Genomic DNA, 22,819 nt, shown 5'->3' with positions numbered 1-22,819 from the left:
GTGCTCTGCGTGGAGATCTGGGGGGCGTGCGCTGCGTGGAGAGCCGGGGGGGCCGTGCACTGCGTGGAGAGCCGGGGGGGCCGTGCTCTGCGTGGAGAGCTGGGGGCCGTGCGCTGCGTGGAGATCTGGGGGGCGTGCGCTGCGTGGAGAGCTGGGGGCCGTGCGCTGCATGGAGATCTGGGGGCCGTGCTCTGCGTGGAGAGCTGGGGGCCGCGCGCTGCGTGGAGATCTGGGGGCCGTGCGCTGCGTGGAGAGCTGGGGGCCGTGCGCTGCGTGGAGATCTGGGGGCCGTGCGCTGCGTGGAGAGCTGGGGGGCGTCTCTTACTTGGGGTGCCAGAGACAAGCTCTGGGCTACCGTGAGCCCCTCAGGCCTAGGAGCGCTGGCAGAGTCCCAGCTGACGGGAAGGGCCCAGGTCGGGCAGCCCAGCCGCGGCCCCGGGAGCCCAGGGCGCACAGGCCTGCTAGCACCGTCCCATGGGGCATGCGAGGGGCGTTGCAGGGTGGAAGCCAGCGTGGTGCCCTGCTGGCCACAGCGCCACCCAGGGGACAGTGCTGGCCTGCGGGGTCTCATCTTTTCTCTGGGCCCTGGTGAGTGCAGGGAGCATCCACTCACCGGCTGTCGTGAGCAGGGCACGAGGACTCCTTCTTCCACCCTGCTCTGCGCTGACCAGGCAGAGCGTTGTGGCGGGTCTGGGCCCCACCTTGCGAGAAGGATGTGGAGAAATTGGGGAGGGTCCAGAGAAGAGCAACAAGGACGAGGAAAGGCCCGAGAACAGGAGCTCGGAGGGGAGGCTGGAGGAATCGGGCTGGGTTAGTTGGGAAGGAGACGACTGGGAGGGGCCCTGAGCCGTTTTCAGTATCTAAAAGTATCTGAGCGGGGAGGGAGGGAAATTGTTCCCCTTGGCCTCTGAGGACAGGACAAGAAGCAATGGGCTTAAATTACAGCAAGGGAGGTTTAGGTTGGACATTGGGAAAAAGTTCCTGCCTGTTGGGGGGTGAAACCCTGGGATACGTTGCCCAGGGAGGTTGTGGAGTCTCCATCTCTGGAGATACTGAGGAGCAGGTTGGACAGACACCGGGCAGGGATGGTCTGATGGAGCTGGGTCCTACCGTGAGGGCGGGGACTGGACTTGGTGTCTCGCGAGTACAATGATTCTGTGATTCTGTGGGCAGGGGTCGTGCGGGGACACGGTCCGGGGTCGTGCGGGGACACAGGGGGTACGTCTAACTACATGGCTCCGTTGACGGAGCCATGTAGATTTGTTTGTTTGGCAAAGTCAAATGAAGCCGCGATTTAAATGATCGCGGCTTCATTTAAATTTACATGGCTGCCGTGCTGAGCCGACAAACAGCTGATCAGCGCGGCAGCCATGTAAATTTAAATGAAGCCGCGATCATTTAAATCGCGGCTTATCATAGAATCATAGAATAATAGGACTGGAAGGGACCTCGAGAGGTCATCGAGTCCAGCCCCCCGCCCTCAAGGCAGGACCAAGCTCCGTCTACACCATCCCTGACAGATGTCTATCCAACCTGTTCTTAAATATCTCCAGAGAGGGAGATTCCACCACCTCCCTTGGCAATTTATTCCAATATTTGACCACCCTGACAGTTAGGAATTTTTTCCTAATGTCCAATCTAAACCTCCCCTGCTGCACTTTAAGCCCATTACTCCTTGTCCTGTCCTCAGTAACCAAGAGGAACAAATTTTCTCCTTCCTCCTTGTGACACCCTTTTAGATATTTGAAAACCGCTATCATGTCCCCCCTTAATCTTCTTTTTTCCAAACTAAACAAGCCCAGTTCATGAAGCCTGGCTTCATAGGTCATGTTCTCTAGACCTTTAATCATCCTTGTCGCTCTTCTCTGCACCCTTTCCAATTTCTCCACATCTTTCTTGAAATGTGGCGCCCAGAACTGGACACAGTACTCCAGCTGAGGCCTAACTAGTGCAGAGTAGAGCGGCAGAATGACTTCACGAGTTTTGCTTACAACACACCTGTTGATACAACCTAGAATCATATTTGCTTTTTTTGCAACAGCATCACACTGTTGACTCATATTCAACTTGTGGTCCACTATGACCCCTAGATCCCTTTCCGCCATGCTCCTTCCTAGACAGTCGCTTCCCATCTTGTATGTATGGAACTGATTGTTCCTTCCTAAGTGGAGCACTTTGCATTTCTCTTTATTAAACCTCATCCTGTTTACCTCTGACCATTTCTCTAACTTGCTAAGGTCATTTTGAATTATGTCCCTATCCTCCAAAGAAGTTGCAACCCCACCCAGTTTGGTATCATCCGCAAACTTAATAAGCGTACTCTCTATCCCAATATCTACATCATTGATGAAGATATTGAACAGTACGGGTCCCAAAACAGACCCTTGAGGAACTCCACTTGTTATCCCTTTCCAGCAGGATTTAGAACCGTTAACAACAACTCTCTGACTACGGTTATCCAGCCAATTATGCACCCACCTTATCGTGGCCCTATCTAAGTTATATCTGCCTAGTTTATCAATAAGAATATCATGCGAGACCGTATCAAATGCCTTACTAAAGTCTAGGTATATGACATCCACCGCTTCTCCCTTATCCACAAGGCTCGTTATCTTATCAAAGAAAGCTATCAGATTAGTTTGGCATGACTTGTTCTTCACAAACCCATGCTGGCTATTCCCTATCACTTTATTACTTTCCAAGTGTTTGCATATGATTTCCTTAATTACCTGCTCCATTATCTTCCCTGGGACAGACGTTAAACTGACCGGTCTATAATTTCCTGGGTTGTTCTTATTCCCCTTTTTATAGATGGGCACAATATTTGCCCTTTTCCAGTCTTCTGGAATCTCCCCTGTCTGCCATGATTTTTCAAAGATCATAGCTAAAGGCTCAGATACCTCCTCTATCAGGTCCTTGAGTATCCTGGGATGCATTTCATCAGGACCTGGTGACTTGCTGACATCTAGCTTTCCTAAGTGATTTTTAACTTATTCTTTGTGTATCCTATCTTCTAAACTTACCCTCTCTCTGCTTGTATTCACTACGTTAGGCACACCTCCAGACTTCTCGGTGAAGACCGAAACAAAGAAGTCATTGAGCATCTCCGCCATTTCCAAGTTTCCTGTTACTGCTTCTCCCTCCTCGCTAAGCAGTGGGCCTACCCTGTCCTTGGTCTTCCTCTTGCTTTTAATGTATTTATAAAAGGTCTTCTTGTTTCCCTTTATGCCTGTAGCTAGTTTGATCTCATTTTGTGCCTTTGCCTTTCTAATCTTGCCCCTGCATTCCCGTGTTGCTTGCCTATATTCATCCTTTGTTAGTTGTCCTAGTTTCCATTTTTTATATGACTCCTTTTTTATTTTGAGATCATGCAAGATCTCCTTGTTAAGCCAAGCTGGTCTTTTGCCATATTTTCTATCTTTCCTACACAGCGGAATTGTTTGCTTTTGGGCCCTTAACAACGTCCCTTTGAAATACTTCCAACTCTCCTCAGTTGTTTTTCCCTTCGGTCTTGCTTCCCATGGGACCTTACCTACAAGTTCTCTGAGCTTATCAAAATCTGCCTTCCTGAAATCCATTACCTCAATTGTGCTGGTCTCCCTTCTACCTTTCCTTAAGATCATGAACTCTATTATTTCGTGATCACTGTCCCCTATACTGTCTTCCACTTTCAAGTTCTCAACTAGTTCCTCCCTATTTGTTAAAACCAAATCCAGAACAGCTTCTCCTCTGGTAGCTTTTTCAACCTTCTGAAACAGAAAGTTGTCTCCAATGCAGTCCAGAAACTTATTGGATAGCCTGTGCCTCGCTGTGTTAGTTTCCCAACATATGTCTGGATAGTTGAAGTCCCCCATCACCACCAAATCTTGGGCTTTGGATAGTTTTGTTAATTGTTTAAAAAAGGCCTCATCCACCTCTTCCACCTGGCTAGGTGGCCTGTAGTAGACTCCTAGCATGATATCACCCTCGTTTTTTACCCCTTTTAGCTTAACCCAGAGACTCTCTACACAGCTATCTCCTACGTTCATCTCCACTTCAGTCCAAGTGTGTACATTTTTAATATACAAGGCAACCCCTCCTCCCTTTTTTCCCTGTCTGTCCTTCCTGAGCAAGCCGTACCCTTCCATACCAACATTCCAATCATGCGACCCATCCCACCAGGTTTCTGTAATACCAATGATATCATAGTTGTATTTATTGGTTAGCAATTCCAGTTCTTCCTGCTTATTACCCATACTTCTCGCATTTGTATATAGGCATCTAAGATACTGATTTGATCTTGCCTCCCTGTTGTGCCCTGACCCTCCTTTCTCCTTGCCATTATAGGCCGTAGTCCCCCCCATTTCCAACCCATCTCCCAGTCCCGCACATGCAGCACTTACCTGTGGGCTTTGCTCACCTGCCCCCGACAAACCTAGTTTAAAGCCCTCCTCACAAGGTTAGCCAGTCTGTGTCCAAACAAGGCCTTCCCGCTCCTGGAAAGGTGAACTCCATCTCCGCCAAGCAGTCCTTCCTGGAAGAGCACCCCGTGATCAAGGAAGCCGAATCCCTCCTGGCGACACCATCGTCGCAGCCAGGCATTCACCTCCAGGATGCACCTCTCTCTGCCCGGGCCCCTACCTTTGACAGGAAGGATAGAAGAGAATACCACCTGCGCTCCAAACTCCTTCACCCGTACTCCCAAAGCCCTGTAGTCACACTTGATCCGCTCAGTGTCACACCTGGCAGTATCATTTGTGCCCACGTGGATGAGTAGCATGGGGTAGTAGTCAGAGGGCCGGATAATCCTCGACAATGCCTCCGTAACATCTCGGATACGGGCCCCTGGCAGACAGCATACCTCTCGAGATGAGCTGTCAGGGCGACAGATGGGTGCCTCCGTTCCCCTCAGAAGAGAGTCTCCAACCACCACTACTCTACGTTTCCTCCTCGCAGTGGTGGCAGGAGACTGCTCAACCTTGGTGGTGCAAGGCCTGGTCTCCTCCACTGTGGGGGGTGACTCCTTGTCTCCTGCTTCATTTGACTTTGCCAAACAAACAAATCTACATGCCTCTGCCGACAGAGGCATGTAGTCTAGACACAGCCAGGCAGGGGTCGTGTGGGGACATGGTCCGAGGTCGTGGGGGGACATGGTCCGGGGTCGTGCGGGGACACGGTCTGGGGTCGTGCGGGGACACGGTCTGGGGTCGTGCGGGGACACGGTCCGAGGTCGTGGGGAGACATGGTCCGGGATCGTGCGGGGACACGGTCTGGGGTCATGCGGGGACACGGTCCGGGGTCGTGCAGGGACACGGTCCGGGGTCGTGCGGGGACACGGTCCGGAGTCATGGGGGGACACGGTCCGGGGTCGTGCGGGGACACGGTCCGGGGTCGTGCAGGGACACGGTCCGGAGTCATGGGGGGACACGGTCCGGGGTCGTGCGGGGACACGGTCCGGAGTCATGGGGGGACACGGTCCTGGGTCGTGGGCAGACACGGTCCGGGGTCGTGCGGGGACACGGTCCGGGGTCGTGGGGGGACACGGTCTGGGGTCGTGCGGGGACATGGTCTGGGGTCGTACGGGGACACGGTCCGGGGTCGTGAGGGGACACGGTCCGGGGTCGTGCGGGGACACGGTCTGGGGTCGTGGGGGGACACGGTCCGGGGTCATGCGGGGACATGGTCTGGGGTCGTGGGGGGACACGGTCCGGGGTCGTGCGGGGACACGGTCTGGGGTCGTGCGGGGACACGGTCTGGGGTCGTGCGGGGACACGGTCCGGGGTCGTGCGGGGACATGGTCTGGGGTCGTACGGGGACACGGTCCGGGGTCGTGAGGGGACACGGTCCGGGGTCGTGCGGGGACACGGTCTGGGGTCGTGCGGGGACACGGTCCGGGGTCGTGCGGGGACACGGTCCGGGGTCGTGCGGGGATACGGTCTGGGGTCGTGCGGGGACACGGTCCGGGGGTCGTGCGGGGACACGGTCCGGGGTCATCGGGGACACGGTCTGGGGTCGTGCGGGGACACGGTCTGGGGTCGTGCGGGGACACGGTCCGGGGTCGTGGGGGGACACGGTCCGGGGTCGTGCGGGGACATGGTCTGGGGTCATGCGGGGACACGGTCCGGGGTCGTGCGGGGACACGGTCTGGGGTCGTGGGGGGACACGGTCTGGGGTCGTGTGGGGACACGGTCCGGGGTCGTGCGGGGACACGGTCTGGGGTCGTGGGGGGACATGGTCTGGGGTCGTGTGGGGACACGGTCCGGGGTCGTGTGGGGACACGGTCTGGGGTCGTGGGGGGACACGGTCTGGGGTCGTGGGGGGACACGGTCTGGGGTCGTGCGGGGACATGGACTGGGGTCGTGTGGGGACACGGTCCGGGGTCGTGCGGGGACACGGTCCGGGGTCGTGCGGGGACACGGTCCGGGGTCATGCGGGGACACGGTCTGGGGTCATGTGGGGACACGGTCTGGGGTCGTACGGGGACACGGTCCGGGGTCGTGCGGGGACACGGTCTGGGGTCGTGTGGGGACACGGTCCGGGGTCGTGCGGGGACACGGTCCGGGGTCGTGCGGGGACACGGTCCGGGGTCGTGCGGGGACACGGTCTGGGGTCATGTGGGGACACGGTCCGGGGTCGTACGGGGACACGGTCCGGGGTTGTGCGGGGACACGGTCTGGGGTCGTACGGGGACACGGTCTGGGGTCGTACGGGGACACGGTCCGGGGTCATGCGGGGACATGGTCTGGGGTCGTGTGGGGACACGGTCTGGGGTCGTACGGGGACACGGTCCGGGGTCGTGCGGGGACACGGTCTGGGGTCGTGGGGGGACACGGTCCGGGGTCGTGCGGGGACACGGTCTGGGGTCGTGCGGGGACACGGTCCGGGGTCGTGGGGGGACACGGTCCGGGGTCGAGCGGGGACACGGTCCGGGGTCGTGCGGGGACACGGTCTGGGGTCGTGGGGGGACACGGTCCGGGGTCGTGCGGGGACACGGTCCGGGGTCGTGCGGGGACATGGACTGGGGTCGTGCGGGGACACGGTCCGGGGTCGTGGGGGGACACGGTCCGGGGTCATGCGGGGACACGGTCCGGGGTCATGCGGGGACATGGTCTGGGGTCGTGTGGGGACACGGTCTGGGGTCGTACGGGGACACGGTCCGGGGTCGTGCGGGGACACGGTCTGGGGTCGTGGGGGGACACGGTCCGGGGTCGTGCGGGGACACGGTCTGGGGTCGTGCGGGGACACGGTCCGGGGTCGTGGGGGGACACGGTCCGGGGTCGAGCGGGGACACGGTCCGGGGTCGTGCGGGGACACGGTCTGGGGTCGTGCGGGGACACGGTCTGGGGTCGTGCGGGGACACGGTCCGGGGTCGTGCGGGGACATGGTCTGGGGTCGTGTGGGGACACGGTCCGGGGTCGTGTGGGGACACGGTCTGGGGTCGTGCGGGGACACGGTCCGGGGTCGTGGGGGGACACGGTCTGGGGTCGTGCGGGGACACGGTCCGGGGTTGTGTGGGGACACGGTCTGGGGTCGTGCGGGGACACGGTCCGGGGTCATGCGGGGACATGGTCTGGGGTCGTGTGGGGACACGGTCCGGGGTCGTGTGGGGACACGGTCCGGGGTCGTGCGGGGACATGGTCTGGGGTCGTGTGGGGACACGGTCCGGGGTCGTGTGGGGACACGGTCCGGGGTCGTGGGGGGACACGGTCTGGGGTCGTGGGGGGACACGGTCTGGGGTCGTGGGGGGACACGGTCTGGGGTCGTGCGGGGACATGGACTGGGGTCGTGCGGGGACACGGTCCGGGGTCGTGCAGGGACACGGTCCGGGGTCGTGGGGGGACACGGTCCGGGGTCGTGTGGGGACACGGTCCGGGGTCGTGCGGGGACACGGTCCGGGGTCATGGGGGGACACGGTCCGGGGTCGTGCAGGGACACGGGCAGGTGTGAGGTTCCACATGCGCCACGCTCTCTGCTGTGCTGGCTCCAGGGACACTGGATCGGGTGGGGGGGGTCTGACTCTGCGGCTTCCCCAGGACAGGACTGGAGCTGCCGTGTGCGAGGGAAGACTGCAAGAACGGGGTCTGTTCAGTCTGGAGAAGAGCAGATCGGGAGGGGCCGTGAGAGCAGTTTCAGGGCCCTCCCCGCCTGGCTTGTCCTGTCTCCCCGGGAAGAGCCTTGTTCTCTGCTCCCGGAGGCCTGGGGGCCTGGGCCGATCCGCATGTGGGATCACAGCCCAGCCAGGCGGGGGGCCGGTTACAGAGCAGACAGCCTCCCTATGGCCCGCACCCGCCAACCAGGCGCCTAGCTCCAGTCCCACCTACTCGAGCGCCCGCTCTGCCCAGCACAGCTCCTCCCCAGGTAGGCGTCTTCCCGCGTGTCGCCTCCTCCCCCTCCAGGCCTCCGGTCGCCTCCCCCTCCCTCCCCTCAGCGGCCTCCCGCCTCCCCCGGCTCCTCCGCCCTCCAGGCCCTCGGTCGCCTCCCGCCTCCTCCCCCTCCCTCCCCTCGGTCGCCTCCTCCCCCTCCGCCTCCCGTCTCCTCCCCCTCCCTCCCCTCAGCGGCCTCCCGCCTCCCCCGGCTCCTCCGCCCTCCAGGCCCTCGGTCGCCTCCCGTCTCCTCCCCCCTCCCTCCCCTCGGTCGCCTCCCGCCTCCCCCGGCTCCTCCGCCCTCCAGGCCCTCGGTCGCCTCCCGCCTCCTCCCCCTCCCTCCCCTCGGTCGCCTCCCGCCTCCCCCGGCTCCTCCGCCCTCCAGGCCCTCGGTCGCCTCCCGCCTCCTCCCCCTCCCTCCCCTCGGTCGCCTCCCGCCTCCCCCGGCTCCTCCGCCCTCCAGGCCCTCGGTAACCTCCCGCCTCCTCCCCCTCCCTCCCCTCGGTCGCCTCCCGCCTCCCCCGGCTCCTCCGCCCTCCAGGCCCTCGGTAACCTCCCGCCTCCTCCCCCTCCCTCCCCTCGGCGGCCTCCCGCCTCCCCCGGCTCCTCCACCCTCCAGGCCCTCGGTCGCCTCCCGCCTCCTCCCCCTCCCTCCCCTCGGTCGCCTCCCGCCTCCCCCGGCTCCTCCGCCCTCCAGGCCCTCGGTAGCCTCCCGCCTCCTCCCCCTCCCTCCCCTCGGTCGCCTCCCGCCTCCCCCGGCTCCTCCGCCCTCCAGGCCCTCGGTAACCTCCCGCCTCCTCCCCCTCCCTCCCCTCGGTCGCCTCCCGCCTCCCCCGGCTCCTCCGCCCTCCAGGCCCTCGGTCGCCTCCCGCCTCCTCCCCCTCCCTCCCCTCAGTCGCCTCCCGCCTCCCCCGGCTCCTCCGCCCTCCAGGCCCTCGGTCGCCTCCCGCCTCCTCCCCCTCCCTCCCCTCAGTCGCCTCCCGCCTCCTCCCCCTCCCTCCCCTCGGTCGCCTCCTGCCTCCCCCGGCTCCTCCGCCCTCCAGGCCCTCGGTAGCCTCCCGCCTCCTCCCCCTCCCTCCCCTCGGTCGCCTCCCGCCTCCCCCGGCTCCTCCGCCCTCCAGGCCCTCGGTAACCTCCCGCCTCCTCCCCCTCCCTCCCCTCGGTCGCCTCCCGCCTCTCCCTGCTCCTCCCTCCCTCCCTCCTCGGTCGCCTCCCGCCTCTCCCTGCTCCTCCCCCCCTCCCTCCCCTCCGTCGCCTCCCGCCTCTCCCTGCTTCTCCCCCCTCCCTCCCCTCGGTCGCCTCCCGCCTCTCCCTGCTCCTCCCCCTCCCTCCCCTCGGTCGCCTCCCGCCTCTCCCTGCTCCTCCCCCCTCCCTCCCCTCAGTCGCCTCCCGCCTCTCCCGGCTCCTCCCCCCTCCCTCCCCTCAGTCGCCTCCCGCCTCTCCCTGCTCCTCCCCCTCCCTCCCCTCCGTCGCCTCCCGCCTCTCCCTGCTCCTCCCCCCTCCCTCCCCTCGGTCACCTCCCGCCTCTCCCTGCTCCTCCCCCTCCCTCCCCTCGGTCACCTCCCGCCTCTCCCTGCTCCTCCCCCTCCCTCCCCTCGGTCACCTCCCGCCTCTCCCTGCTCCTCCCCCTCCCTCCCCTCGGTCACCTCCCGCCTCTCCCTGCTCCTCCCCCTCCCTCCCCTCAGTCGCCTCCCGCCTCTCCCTGCTCCTCCCCCTCCCTCCCCTCGGTCACCTCCCGCCTCTCCCTGCTCCTCCCCCTCCCTCCCCTCAGTCGCCTCCCGCCTCTCCCTGCTCCTCCCCCTCCCTCCCCTCGGTCACCTCCCGCCTCTCCCTGCTCCTCCCCCTCCCTCCCCTCGGTCACCTCCCGCCTCTCCCTGCTCCTCCCCCTCCCTCCCTTCGGTCGCCTCCCGCCTCCTCCCCCTCCCTCCCCTCGGTCGCCTCCCGCCTCCCCCGGCTCCTCCGCCCTCCAGGCCCTCGGTCGCCTCCCGCCTCCTCCCCCTCCCTCCCCTCGGTCGCCTCCCGCCTCCTCCGGCTCCTCCGCCCTCCCTCCCTTCGGTCGCCTCCCGCCTCCCCCGGCTCCTCCGCCCTCCAGGCCCTTGGTCGCCTCCCACCTCCTCCCCCTCCCTCCCCTCGGTCGCCTCCCGCCTCCCCCGGCTCCTCCGCCCTCCAGGCCCTCTGTAACCTCCCGCCTCCTCCCCCTCCCTCCCCTCGGTTGCCTCCCGCCTCCCCCGGCTCCTCCGCCCTCCAGGCCCTCGGTAACCTCCCGCCTCCTCCCCCTCCCTCCCCTCGGTTGCCTCCCGCCTCCCCCGGCTCCTCCGCCCTCCAGGCCCTCGGTCGCCTCCCGCCTCCTCCCCCTCCCTCCCCTCGGTCGCCTCCCGCCTCCCCCGGCTCCTCCGCCCTCCAGGCCCTCGGTCGCCTCCCGCCTCCTCCCCCTCCCTCCCCTCAGTCGCCTCCCGCCTCCTCCCCCTCCCTCCCCTCGGTCGCCTCCTGCCTCCCCCGGCTCCTCCTCCCTCCAGGCCCTCGGTAGCCTCCCGCCTCCTCCCCCCTCCCTCCCCTCGGTCGCCTCCCGCCTCCCCCGGCTCCTCCGCCCTCCAGGCCCTCGGTAACCTCCCGCCTCCTCCCCCTCCCTCCCCTCGGTCGCCTCCTGCCTCCTCCCCCTCCCTCCCCTCGGTCGCCTCCTGCCTCCCCCGGCTCCTCCGCCCTCCAGGCCCTCGGTCGCCTCCCGCCTCCTCCCCCTCCCTCCCCTCGGTCGCCTCCCGCCTCTCCCTGCTCCTCCCCCCTCCCTCCCCTCGGTCGCCTCCCGCCTCCCCCGGCTCCTCCGCCCTCCCTCCCTTCGGTCGCCTCCCGCCTCCCCCGGCTCCTCCGCCCTCCAGGCCCTCGGTCGCCTCCCGCCTCCTCCCCCTCCCTCCTCTCGGTTGCCTCCTGCCTCCCCCGGCTCCTCCGCCCTCCCTCCCCTCGGTCGCCTCCCACCTCCCCCGGCTCCTCCGCCCTCCCTCCCTTCGGTTGCCTCCCGCCTCTCCCTGCTCCTCCCCCCTCCCTCCCCTCCGTCGCCTCCCCCCTCTCCCTGCTCCTCCCCTCTCCCTCCCCTCGGTCGCCTACCGCCTCTCCCTGCTCCTCCCCCCTCCCTCCCCTCAGTCGCCTCCCGCCTCTCCCTGCTCCTCCCCCCTCCCTCCCCTCGGTCGCCTCCCGTCTCTCCCTGCTCCTCCCCCCTCCCTCCCCTCGGTCGCCTCCCGCCTCTCCCTGCTCCTCCCCCCTCCCTCCCCTCGGTCGCCTCCCGCCTCTCCCTGCTCCTCCCCCCTCCCTCCCCTCGGTCGCCTCCCGCCTCTCCCTGCTCCTCCTCCCTCCCTCTCCTCGGTCGCCTCCCGCCTCTCCCTGCTCCTCCCCCCTCCCTCCCCTCCGTCGCCTCCCGCCTCTCCCTGCTTCTCCCCCCTCCCTCCCCTCGGTCGCCTCCCGCCTCTCCCTGCTCCTCCCCCCTCCCTCCCCTCGGTCGCCTCCCGCCTCTCCCTGCTCCTCCCCCCTCCCTCCCCTCAGTCGCCTCCTGCCTCTCCCTGCTCCTCCCCCCTCCCTCCCCTCGGTCGCCTCCCGTCTCTCCCTGCTCCTCCTCCCTCCCTCTCCTCGGTCGCCTCCCGCCTCTCCCTGCTCCTCCCCCCTCCCTCCCCTCGGTCGCCTCCCGCCTCTCCCTGCTCCTCCCCCTCCCTCCCCTCCGTCGCCTCCCGCCTCTCCCTGCTTCTCCCCCCTCCCTCCCCTCGGTCGCCTCCCGCCTCTCCCTGCTTCTCCCCCCTCCCTCTCCTCAGTCGCCTCCCGCCTCTCCGGCTCCTCCCCCTCCCTCCCCTCGGTCGCCTCCCGCCTCTCCCTGCTCCTCCCCTCTCCCTCTCCTCAGTCGCCTCCCGCCTCTCCGGCTCCTCCCCCCTCCCTCCCCTCGGTCACCTCCCGCCTCTCCCTGCTCCTCCCCCTCCCTCCCCTCCGTCGCCTCCCGCCTCTCCCTGCTTCTCCCCCCTCCCTCCCCTCCGTCGCCTCCCGCCTCTCCCTGCTCCTCCCCCCTCCCTCCCCTCGGTCACCTCCCGCCTCTCCCTGCTCCTCCCCCCTCCCTCCCCTCGGTCGCCTCCCGCCTCTCCCGGCTCCTCCCCCTCCCTCCCCTCGGTCGCCTCCCGCCTCTCCCGGCTCCTCCGCCTCCCTCCCCTCAGTCGCCTCCCGCCTCTCCCTGCTCCTCCCCCCTCCCTCCCCTCGGTCGCCTCCCGCCTCTCCCTGCTCCTCCCCCTCCCTCCCCTCGGTCGCCTCCCGCCTCTCCCTGCTCCTCCCCTCTCCCTCCCCTCCGTCGCCTCCCGCCTCTCCCTGCTCCTCCCCCCTCCCTCCCCTCGGTCGCCTCCCGCCTCTCCCTGCTCCTCCCCCCTCCCTCCCCTCGGTTGCCTCCCGCCTCTCCCTGCTCCTCCCCTCTCCCTCCCCTCAGTCGCCTCCTGCCTCTCCCGGCTCCTCCGCCCTCCCTCCCCTCGGTCGCCTCCCGTCTCTCCTGCTCCTCCTCCCTCCCTCTCCTCGGTCGCCTCCCGCCTCTCCCTGCTCCTCCTCCCTCCCTCTCCTCGGTCGCCTCCCGCCTCTCCCTGCTCCTCCCCCCTCCCTCCCCTCGGTCGCCTCCCGCCTCTCCCTGCTCCTCCCCCTCCCTCCCCTCGGTCACCTCCCGCCTCTCCCTGCTCCTCCCCCTCCCTCCCCTCGGTCGCCTCCCGTCTCTCCCTGCTCCTCCTCCCTCCCTCTCCTCGGTCGCCTCCCGCCTCTCCCTGCTCCTCCCCCCTCCCTCCCCTCCGTCGCCTCCCGCCTCTCCCTGCTTCTCCCCCCTCCCTCCCCTCGGTCGCCTCCCGCCTCTCCCTGCTCCTCCCCCCTCCCTCCCCTCGGTCGCCTCCCGCCTCTCCCTGCTCCTCCCCCCTCCCTCCCCTCAGTCGCCTCCTGCCTCTCCCTGCTCCTCCCCCCTCCCTCCCCTCGGTCGCCTCCCGTCTCTCCCTGCTCCTCCTCCCTCCCTCTCCTCGGTCTCCTCCCGCCTCTCCCTGCTCCTCCCCCTCCCTCCCCTCGGTCGCCTCCCGCCTCTCCCTGCTCCTCCCCCTCCCTCCCCTCCGTCGCCTCCCGCCTCTCCCTGCTTCTCCCCCTCCCTCCCCTCGGTCGCCTCCCGCCTCTCCCTGCTTCTCCCCCCTCCCTCCCCTCGGTCGCCTCCCGCCTCTCCCTGCTCCTCCCCCCTCCCTCCCCTCCGTCGCCTCCCGCCTCTCCCTGCTTCTCCCCCCTCCCTCCCCTCGGTCGCCTCCCGCCTCTCCCTGCTTCTCCCCCTCCCTCTCCTCAGTCGCCTCCCGCCTCTCCGGCTCCTCCCCCTCCCTCCCCTCGGTCGCCTCCCGCCTCTCCCTGCTCCTCCCCCCTCCCTCTCCTCAGTCGCCTCCCGCCTCTCCGGCTCCTCCCCCTCCCTCCCCTCGGTCGCCTCCCGCCTCTCCCTGCTCCTCCCCCTCCCTCCCCTCCGTCGCCTCCCGCCTCTCCCTGCTTCTCCCCCCTCCCTCCCCTCCGTCGCCTCCCGCCTCTCCCTGCTCCTCCCCCCTCCCTCCCCTCGGTCACCTCCCGCCTCTCCCTGCTCCTCCCCCCTCCCTCCCCTCGGTCGCCTCCCGCCTCTCCCCCGGCTCCTCCCCCTCCCTCCCCTCGGTCGCCTCCCGCCTCTCCCGGCTCCTCCGCCTCCCTCCCCTCAGTCGCCTCCCGCCTCTCCCTGCTCCTCCCCCCTCCCTCCCCTCGGTCGCCTCCCGCCTCTCCCTGCTCCTCCCCCTCCCTCCCCTCGGTCGCCTCCCGCCTCTCCCTGCTCCTCCCCTCTCCCTCCCCTCCGTCGCCTCCCGCCTCTCCCTGCTCCTCCCCCCTCCCTCCCCTCGGTCGCCTCCCGCCTCTCCCTGCTCCTCCCCTCTCCCTCCCCTCAGTCGCCTCCTGCCTCTCCCGGCTCCTCCGCCCTCCAGCCCCTCAGTCGCTTCCTGCTTCTTTGCTGAGCTCCACCCGCTTTGTCAACATCCCTGGGAGGTGGCAGAGCTGGCTCTGGGCCATGCCCTGAGTGCCTGTGGCCCGAGCCGTGCATCTGCTCCCCAGATCTGTGGGTGGGGGCCACACACCCCAGGGAAAACACAGGATGCCTGTGGAGATGGGCTGGGCCAGCCTCCGGGGTGGGGAGTGCCCAGTGCCGCAGGCCGGCAGCAGGAGTGGCTGAGTGGCGGGGAGAGGGCTGGCCTGAGGCCGCGGTGAGGGGCCATAGCTGCATGGGGTTCCTGTTGGCAGATTGCAGCCCAAGGGGCTGTTTGGTTTGGGGGCTCTGCTCCCATCAGGCCCCTGCAGCAGGGAATGGCTGTGGGGTGCAGCCCATGGCCTTGCAGGGGTGGGAGGCTGTTCCCTGGGGGCTCGGCACTGCCCCTTTCTCCCGTGGGGACTGGGCGTGGCGAGAGCTGGGCTGCCGTGGAGGTTCCTTCAGCCTTGGCCACTGGCCTGACGGGGCGGGCTGGGCATGGGGAGGGTTCACTCCGGGCTCAGGGTGGGGATCCGGAGGGATCTTGCCCCTCTCCACTGGGCATGGTGCAGGAAGGGTTAATGTGGTTTGTGCTCTGCTCCCTGTGCTGGCAGCCATCGGGCCTGCTCTTCCGCCTGGCTGGGGGCCAGGTCCTGGGCGGAGGTGCTGGTAGCTGCTCAGTAATGTGTGCAGGGCTGCTGCTGGGCGGGAGATACCGACACCCCCCGCTGCCCGGCACCCCCTGCCTGGCACACACCCCCTGCTGCCCGGCACCCCCTGCCTGGCACACACCCCCTGCTGCCCGGCACCCCCTGCCTGGCACACACCCGCACACCGCCCGGCACCCCCTGCCTGACACACACCCGCACGCTGCCCGGCACCCCCTGCCTGACACACACCCAGACACTGCCCAGCACCCCCTGCCTGACATACACCCAGACACTGCCCGGCACCCCCTGCCTTACATACACCCGCACACTGCCCGGCACCCCCTGCCTGACACACACCCGCACACTGCCTGTCATACACCCAGACACTACCTGACATACACCCACACACTACCTGACATACACCCACACACTGCCTGACACACACCCACACTCTGCCCGGAACTCTCTGCCTTGCATACACCCAGACACTGCCTGTCATACACCCAGACACTACCTGACATGCACCCACACACTGCCTGGCTCCCCCGCCTAACATACACCCACACACTGCCTGTAACCCCCTGCCTGACATACACCCAGACACTGCCTGTCATACACCCAGACACTGCCTGACATACACCCACACACTGCCTAGCACCTTCTGCCTGGCATACACCCACACACTGCCTGTAACCCCCTGCCTGACATACACCTGGACACTGCTTGACATACACCCAGGCACTTGCCTGACAACCCCTGCCTGACACACCCCCAGAAACTGCCTGACATACACCTAGACACTGACATACACCCATACACTGCCTGACACCCCTTGCCTGACATACACCCAGACACTGCTTGGCACTGCCTGCTTGACATACACTCACACACTGCCTGACATAGAACCCCAATGCGTGACAGCTCCTGCCTGACATACACCTAGGCACTGCCTGACACTCCCAACCAGACACACACTGGCATCCCGCAGACTGGCCCCCCCACACCACGCTGACTGCCACGCCCCCAGGACACCCACACCACACTGCCACGCCCCCGAGTGGCCACGCCCCCGCTGCTGACACACACACGCTGCTAGTGACACGTCCGGACAGACGGACACTCGCTGCGCGCCCACAGCCAGGCGCTGCGCGCACAGACGGGGCGCACACTGCGGCGCGCAGGGAGGGGCTCGATGCGCTGCCCGGCCGCGGCGCGGCGGACCTGGACGCGGTGAGCGGGCCGGGCCGGGCCGGGCCGGGGGGCGGGTGGGGGCCGCGCAGGGCGCTCGGACGCGGCGGGGATGGGGCAGACCCCTGGCCTGGCCCCCGGCGCCCCCTCCCTGCTCGCCTCTGATTGGCGCCCGAGCGCGTCTCCAAGGCAACGCAGAGGTGTGAGTCGGCTCATCAGCTGGCGGGGACCCCCCCTCCCCGGCCGGGGGCAGCGGGACCGTGAGCATCCGGCCGGGGGTTCGCGCCGCAGGGCATGTGGGAGGCCTGGGGACGCCATGTGGGTCAGGGGAGCCCAGGGATTGGGGGCTGGGGCTGGCAGGGGCCCGGGGCGTTGGCAGGGCGGAGGGGGGGCTGGGGGCTGCCAGGGCTGAGGGGGGCTGGGGGGCGCTGGGGGCTGCCAGGGCTGAGGGGGGCTGGGGGCTGCCAGGGCTGAGGGGGGCTGGGGGCGCTGGGGGCTGCCAGGGCTGAGGGGGGCTGGGGGGCTGCTGGGGGCTGCCAGGGCTGGGGGCGCTGGGCTGCCAGGGCTGAGGGGGGCTGGGGGGCGCTGGGGGCTGCCAGGGCTGAGGGGGGCTGGGGGGCGCTGGGTGCTGCCAGGGCTGAGGGGGGCCTGGGGGGGCTGGGGGCTGCCAGGGCGGAGGGGGGACTGGGGGCTGCCAGGGCTGAGGAGGGGCTGAGGGGGCGCTGGGGGCTGCCAGGGCTGAGGAGGGGCTGGGGGGCGCTGGGCACTGCCAGGGCTGAGGGGGGGCTGAGGGGGCGCTGGGGGCTGCAGGGCAGGGCTGAGGGGAGGGGGGCTGGGGGGGCTGGGGGCTGGGGCGGAGGGGGGCTGGGGGCTGCCAGGGCTGAGGGGGGCTGGGGGGCGCTGGGGGCTGCCAGGGCGGAGGGGGGACTGGGGGCTGCCAGGGCTGAGGGGGGGCTGGGGCGCTGGGCTGCCAGGGCGGAGGGGGGACTGGGGGCTGCCAGGGCTGAGGGGGGCTGGGGGCTGCCAGGGCTGAGGGGGGGCTGAGGGGGCGCTGGGGGCTGCCAGGGCTGAGGAGGGGCTGGGGGCTGCCAGGGCGGAGGGGGGGCGCTGGGGCTGCCAGGGCTGAGGAGGGGCTGAGGGGGCGCTGGGGGGCTGCCGGGGCTGGGGGGCGCTGGGGCTGCCAGGGGCGGAGGGGGGGCGCTGGGGGCTGCCAGGGCGGAGGGGGGGCGCTGGGGGCTGCCAGGGCGGAGGGGGGCGCGGGGCTGCCAGGGCTGAGGAGGGGCTGAGGGGGCGCTGGGGGCTTCCAGGGCTGAGGAGGGGCTGAGGGGGCGCTGGGGGCTGCCAGGGCTGAGGAGGGGCTGGGGGCGCTGGGGGGCTGCCAGGGCGGAGGGGGGGCTGGGGGGCGCTGGGCGCTGCCAGGGCTGAGGGGGGCTGGGGGGGTGCTGGGGGCTGCCAGGGCTGAGGGGGGGCTGGGGGGCGCTGGGGGCTGCTAGGCTGAGGGAGGGGCTGGGGGTTGGGGGGGCTGGGCGCTGCCAGGGCTGAGGAGGAGCTGGGGGGTGCTGGGGGCTGCCAGGGCTGAGGAGGGGCTGGGGGTTGGGGTTGCTGGAGCCCAGGGCAGAGGGAGGGGCTGGGGGTTGGGGTTGCTGGAGCCCAGGGCTGAGGGAGGGGCTGGGGGTTGGGGGGCGCTGGAGCCCAGGGCAGAGGGAGGGGCTGAGGGTTGGGGTTGCTGGAGGCCAGGGCAGAGGGAGGGGCTGGGGATTGGGGGGCGCTGGAGCCCAGGGCAGAGGGAGGGGCTGAGGGCTGCTAGGCTGAGGGAGGGGCTGGGGGTTGGGGGGGCTGGGGGCTGCCAGGGCTGAGGGGGGCTGGGGGCTGCTAGGCTGAGGGAGGGGCTGGGGGTTGGGGGGGCTGGGGGCTGCCAGGACTGAGGGGCAGCTGGGGGGGGGGGCTGGGCGCTGCCAGGGGCTGGGGGTTGGGGGGGCTGGGAGGGGGGGCTGAGGGGGGGGCGCCCAGGGCAGGGGCGGCTGCAGGGCAGGGCTGAGGGAGGGGCTGGGGGTTGGGGGGCGCTGGGGGCCAGGGCAGAGGGAGGGGCTGAGGGATTGGGGGTTGCTGGAGCCCAGGGCAGAGGGAGGGGCTGGGGATTGGGGGGTGCTGGAGCCCAGGGCTGAGGGGGGGCTGGGGGTTGGGGGGCGCTGGGGGCCAGGGCAGAGGGCAGTGCTGGGGGAGGGGGTGGGGCGGTGCCGGGGACTCCCGTGAGTGAGGCATAGGGCCGGGCTGCATGCTTGGCCGGGTGGAGACCTGCAGCCACGCTGGGGCCTTGCAGCGTCTGCCCCATGGGTGTGGGGGGCGGCGGGGCCCCAGGTGCATGGTGGGTATGGCTGAGGCGGGAGCGGCAGGCCGGGCTGGGCATCCCGGCTCGGGGCCTGTGCCGAGGGCGTCGTGGCGCTGACAGGACGGGCTGCCGGCCTCGGGGAGCCATGGCTGAGCCCCAGAGCCTGCAGCGGGGGAGGGGGCAGATCTGTGGGTGCACCAGGAGGCACTGGGCTGCACAGCAGGGGCGCTAGTGCAGGTGGGGGCTCCCGCAGGCGACCGCGTGACCGAAGGGCAGAGTGGGGGGGCTCACCAGGTGTGTGAGCAGGATTGTGGGGGTAGGTGTGCGCAGGTGGCTGAGTAGGTGCAGTGGTCTGGAGGGGCTGTGTGGGTGCAGGGCTGTGTGAGGACCTTTGGGTGCATGGGGGTACCGTGGGGGGCTGCGTGGGACCTTCGGGTGTAGTGGGTGCGTGGGGGTACCGTGGGGGGCTGCGTGGGACCTTCGGGTGTAGTGGGTGCGTGGGGGTACCGTGGGGGGCTGCGTGGGACCTTCGGGTGTAGTGGGTGCGTGGGGGGACCATGGGGGGCTGCGTGGGACCTTCGGGTGTAGTGGGTGCGTGGGGGGACCATGGGGGGCTGCGTGGGACCTTCGGGTGTAGTGGGTGCATGGGGGGCTGCGTGGGACCTTCGGGTGTAGTGGGTGCGTGGGGGGACCATGGGGGGCTGCGTGGGACCTTCGGGTGTAGTGGGTGCGTGGGGGTACCGTGGGGGGCTGCGTGGGACCTTCGGGTGTAGTGGGTGCGTGGGGGGACCATGGGGGGCTGCGTGGGACCTTCGGGTGTAGTGGGTGCGTGGGGGGACCATGGGGGGCTGCGTGGGACCTTCGGGTGTAGTGGGTGCATGGGGGGCTGCGTGGGACCTTCGGGTGTAGTGGGTGCGTGGGGGTACCGTGGGGGGCTGCGTGGGACCTTCGGGTGTAGTGGGTGCGTGGGGGGACCGTGGGGGGCTGCGTGGGACCTTCGGGTGTAGTGGGTGCGTGGGGGGACCATGGGGGGCTGCGTGGGACCTTCGGGTGTAGTGGGTGCATGGGGGGCTGCGTGGGACCTTCGGGTGTAGTGGGTGCGTGGGGGGACCATGGGGGGCTGCGTGGGACCTTCGGGTGTAGTGGGTGCGTGGGGGGACCATGGGGGGCTGCGTGGGACCTTCGGGTGTAGTGGGTGCATGGGGGGCTGCGTGGGACCTTCGGGTGTAGTGGGTGCGTGGGGGTACCGTGGGGGGCTGCGTGGGACCTTCGGGTGTAGTGGGTGCGTGGGGGGACCATGGGGGGCTGCGTGGGACCTTCGGGTGTAGTGGGTGCATGGGGGGCTGCGTGGGACCTTCGGGTACCGTGGGTGCGTGGGGGGACCATGGGGAGCTGCGTGGGACCTTCGGGTGTAGTGGGTGCATGGGGGGCTGCATGGGACGTTCGGGTCAGTGGCTGCCTGGGGGGACCCTGAGGGCTGCGTGGGACCTTCGGGTCAGTGGGTGCGTGGGGGGACCATGGAGGGCTGTGTGGGACCTTCGGGTCAGTGGGTGCCTGGGGGGACCCTGAGGGCTGCGTGGGACCCCCGGGTCAGTGGGTGCCTGGGGGGACCCTGAGGGCTGCGTGGGACCCCCGGGTCAGTGGGTGCCTGGGGGGACCCTGAGGGCTGCGTGGGACCCCCGGGTCAGTGGCGGTGGGACAGGCCACGTGGGGCCACGTCCGTTTGGATGCGGCTGTCGCTAGCGCTGGGGGGCGAGGGGCCGCTTGTCCAGGGCCCTGACGGCCGTGCCCAGGCGCAGCGCGTGGCTGACGTTTGACTTTTGTGCAAGGTCCAGTCCTGCCCCCCCCCTCCCCCCCGCCGGCTGCGCCGTGGGGCAGTGGAATGGGCCTGTGTGGTGAAGGGGGGTCGCGGGTCATTGGCTTGAGCCAGGGCCTTGCTGCTGGGCAGGTGGGGACCTGGCAGCAGAGACTCAGCCAATCCACTCTCCAGTTGTTTCCAGCCATGTGCGGATTTTTTCTCTCCATGTGCAGATGTGCACCACCTGGAGAAACAAAACTCTGCTGCTAGTCAGCTGGGTGGCTCTGGAGCCTCCGGTGAGCGGCTGCCCCCGCGCCCAGCTCACCGGGACACCGGCCTCCTGCCGGGGGCGGGGGCGGGGGTCCTGTGCTGGGCTCAGGAGGGACACTGAGCTGCTGGGGGCCCGGCTCACCCCAGATCACAGGCCCCATGAGCTGAAGCCAGGGGTGGAGCTCAGATTCCTTCTGTGCCTGAGCCACGGGGCCCTCGGCTGCCCCCCCCCCGGGACTCATCCAGAGAGAGGCACCCGCCCCGGGGCACGTGGGCGTGGGGCGGCAGGTGCTGTGTGGCCAGGGAAGTGTCCTGCTCCTGCCTGGGGCTGGGCACCGCCTGGGAACGCCTGCCCCCCCCCCCGGGGGAGGGGAACGGGCGCCGCCTGGGAACGCCTGGCCCCCCCCCCGGGGGAAGGGAACGGGCGCCGCCTGGGAACGCCTGGCCCCCCCGGGGGAGGGGAACGGGCGCCGCCTGGGAACGCCTGGCCCCCCCCCGGGGAGGGGAACGGGCGCCGCCTGGGAACGCCTGGCCCCCCCCCCGGGGAGGGGAACGGGCGCCGCCTGGGAACGCCTGGCCCCCCCCCCGGGGGAGGGGAACGGGCACCGCCTGGGAACGCCTGGCCCCCCCCGGGGGAGGGGAACGGGCGCCGCCTGGGAACGCCTGGCCCCCCCCGGGGGAGGGGAACGGGCGCCGCCTGGGAACGCCTGGCCCCCCCCCCGGGGGAGGGGAACGGGCGCCGCCTGGGAACGCCTGGCGCCCCCCCCGGGGGAGGGGAACGGGCGCCGCCTGGGAACGCCTGGCGCCCCCCCGGGGGAGGGGAACGGGCGCCGCCTGGGAACGCCTGGCGCCCCCCCCGGGGGAGGGGAACGGGCACCGCCTGGGAACGCCTGGCGCCCCCCCCGGGGGAGGGGAACGGGCGCCGCCTGGGAACGCCTGGCGCCCCCCCCGGGGGAGGGGAACGGGCGCCGCCTGGGAACGCCTGGCGCCCCCCCCGGGGGAGGGGAACGGGCGCCGCCTGGGAACGCCTGGCCCCCCCCCCCGGGGGAGGGGAACGGGCACCGCCTGGGAACGCCTGGCCCCCCCCCCCCGGGGAGGGGAACGGGCGCCGCCTGGGAACGCCTGGCCCCCCCCCCCGGGGGAGGGGAACGGGCGCCGCCTGGGAACGCCTGGCCCCCCCCCCCGGGGAGGGGAACGGGCGCCGCCTGGGAACGCCTGGCCCCCCCCCCCGGGGGAGGGGAACGGGCGCCGCCTGGGAACGCCTGGCCCCCCCCCCCCGGGGGAGGGGAACGGGCGCCGCCTGGGAACGCCTGGCCCCCCCCCCCGGGGGAGGGGAACGGGCGCCGCCTGGGAACGCCTGGCGCCCCCCCCCGGGGGAGGGGAACGGGCGCCGCCTGGGAACGCCTGGCGCCCCCCCCGGGGGAGGGGAACGGGCGCCGCCTGGGAACGCCTGGCCCCCCCCCGGGGGAGGGGAACGGGCGCCGCCTGGGAACGCCTGGCGCCCCCCCCGGGGGAGGGGAACGGGCGCCGCCTGGGAACGCCTGGCGCCCCCCCCGGGGGAGGGGAACGGGCGCCGCCTGGGAACGCCTGGCGCCCCCCCCGGGGGAGGGGAACGGGCGCCGCCTGGGAACGCCTGGCGCCCCCCCCGGGGGAGGGGAACGGGCGCCGCCTGGGAACGCCTGGCGCCCCCCCCGGGGGAGGGGAACGGGCGCCGCCTGGGACCGCCTGGCCCCCCCCCCCGGGGGAGGGGAACGGGCGCCGCCTGGGAACGCCTGGCGCCCCCCGGGGGGAGGGGAACGGGCGCCGCCTGGGAACGCCTGGCGCCCCCCCCGGGGGAGGGGAACGGGCGCCGCCTGGGAACGCCCGGCCCCCCCCGGGGGAGGGGAATGGGCGCCGCCTGGGAACGCCTGGCCCCCCCCCCGGGGGAGGGGAACGGGCGCCGCCTGGGAACGCCCGGCCCCCCCCCCCCCGGGGGAGGGGAACGGGCGCCGCCTGGGACCGCCTGGCCCCCCCCCGGGGGAGGGGAACGGGCGCCGCCTGGGAACGCCTGGCCCCCCCCCGGGGGAGGGGAACGGGCGCCGCCTGGGAACGCCTGGCCCCCCCGGGGGAGGGGAACGGGCGCCGCCTGGGAACGCCTGGCGCCCCCCCCGGGGGAGGGGAACGGGCGCCGCCTGGGAACGCCTGGCCCCCCCCCCGGGGGAGGGGAACGGGCGCCGCCTGGGAACGCCTGGCGCCCCC

At 69.7% G+C, this 22,819-nt stretch overlaps 1 protein-coding gene across 6 annotated transcripts in view; it reads left to right on the top strand.

Moving 5' to 3' along the window:
• PLEC (plectin) overlaps nt 1–22,819 on the top strand; it is a 198,268-nt gene that overhangs the window by 25,466 nt on the left and 149,983 nt on the right. The window contains exon 1 of one of the 6 annotated variants that reach the window (XM_089775883.1): nt 16,102–16,226. The exons of the other annotated variants lie outside the window; for them this stretch is intronic. The gene's annotated coding sequence lies outside the window, so the exon portion shown is untranslated. Of the gene's footprint in view, nt 1–16,101; nt 16,227–22,819 lie in introns of those variants that run through there. 6 annotated transcript variants of the gene reach the window in all.

The sequence above is a fragment of the Pelodiscus sinensis genome, chromosome 2, assembly GCF_052426305.1.
Source record: "Pelodiscus sinensis isolate ZL-2025 chromosome 2, ASM5242630v1, whole genome shotgun sequence".
Classification (NCBI taxonomy): domain Eukaryota; kingdom Metazoa; phylum Chordata; order Testudines; family Trionychidae; genus Pelodiscus; species Pelodiscus sinensis.
This window is presented reverse-complemented; position numbering and strand designations above follow the sequence as displayed.